The following is a 1,789-nucleotide window of genomic DNA, read 5'->3' as shown; positions in this document are numbered from 1 at the left end:
CAAAAAGGAACAGAGAAGCAAGGCAAGGAGCTAGAGACTGGCAAAGCAGCACAGCCTGCAGCTGGATGTGGTGAGCAGCTGGGAACTGCAAAGTGTGGGGAGAGGCTCTGGACTGGGAGAGGGGGCTGGCCACTTAGAGCTTGAGGCTGTGTGGTCACTGCCAGAGCAAACGTGTCCAGCCTGCAGCCCCTCCCTCCCCCGCAGCACATCCAAGGCCTCTAAGGAAGAGACTGTGGACTGTCCTTACACTCTGCAGGCTGCTGTTTTGATGTCCCCGTGCTACAGAGCAGGGCTGTGTGTTCTCATTGAACCTCTCTCATTTTTTTCTTATTCTATTCTCTTTAATCAGTTGATGTTTATTAAATTGTATTTGCTTTGAACCTGATGAAGTGATCACTGGGCCAAGAAGGCCTGCAGTGTAAAGAGAGCACCTCGGAGTGGGGACACCCTGACTCCTGCCCCTAGTGACTACAAGGTCGGGGATTAAGCCCCAGGAAACCTGGGCCCAGCCTTGTTGGGGTTTCAAGGGCTCTGCTACTCAGGAGAGTGGAGGGTGAGCCCTCAGGATCAGGGGAGCCGTGGGGTAAAGGAAGTGGGAGCGGGGACTCAGATCCTTTCTCTGGTCCATTTCACCGGGGTGGTATAGAAGCCAGGAAAGTTCCCCACAATAGCGGGACCATTCCCCCGCTTACATGAGGATGGGGCCTGGCCAGGCCGGGCAGGGGTGGAAGTGGCCCTTGGTTCCCATGGAGACGGAGCTGCCCGGAGCTCTCCCAGGCTGCCCCAGCCAGGAGCCCAGAGGCAGGGAGCCCGGCTCCTCCCGATCCTGCCTCCCCTCAGCCCCACGCCCGGCTGGAGCGCTCCTGCCCCTGCAGGGCTCCGCACAGCGCCTGAGTCCCCTTCACGAGGCTGCCAGCTGGGGCTGCCCTCCTGGGCCTGGCCTGCCGCAGCCCATTGCAGGGGGGAGCCAGCGCCAGCCCCATCTGGGGACTGTTTGCTCCTGGGGGCTCACAATGGTCCCCCCTGGATGCTCCCCGAGACCCAGCCTCTGTGCTCCCTCGTCCTGGGGAAATCGAGCCAGGCCAGGGCAGCCCGGGGAGCAGCACCCCCAGGTGCAAACCCAGCTGGCAAGAGTCGCCCCCAGCCTCGACCCCACAGTGAACCTGGCTGGGGGAGGGCCTCATGGCTCCATGCGCACCCCTTAGTCCTCAGTGGCTGCCACGGCCGTTAGAACAGCACCTGCAGGTGCCCAGTTTCTGTGGGGACAGACACGAGGGAGGGATTCTTCCCAGTGTGGGCGCCCAGAGGCACCCTGCTCCGGTGACACAGGCGGTGTCAATGCCTGCTCAGACACAGCTCAGGATAATACGGGTTTGACCCCTCTGGGAGGAGAGATGTTGCGGGTCTCCCTCGACAGACACACAGCTTTGTGTACAGTCGCCGGGCCAGCTTCAGTGTCAACATCAATGGTTCTGTTCCTGGGCAGAGGGTGGAGCCGGTGGCCAATTAGGTCTTTGTCCCCTGACGTGTAACGAGTTAAGGTTTGTCAGCCTCCCCTGGAATGTAGCCCTGGCAACCAACAAGAACTTCTACATCTTCCGAATGTCGTGTCCAACGCTGTATTTCTTCATCAAAGTTGGACGTCCAAGCTCTCCAGCCAGCGAACAGCGTCGCTGGTTAGATTGTGGGGATCCTTCAATGATCCAGGGAATTTTCATGTTGGGCATTCCGCGACAATGTGGTGCAGAGCTGGAGGACTTCCACAATCACAAAGTGGAGATGGCAAAAT

This window comes from Pelodiscus sinensis, chromosome 1 (assembly GCF_049634645.1).
Source record: "Pelodiscus sinensis isolate JC-2024 chromosome 1, ASM4963464v1, whole genome shotgun sequence".
In the NCBI taxonomy this organism is placed as follows: domain Eukaryota; kingdom Metazoa; phylum Chordata; order Testudines; family Trionychidae; genus Pelodiscus; species Pelodiscus sinensis.
This window is presented reverse-complemented; position numbering follows the sequence as displayed.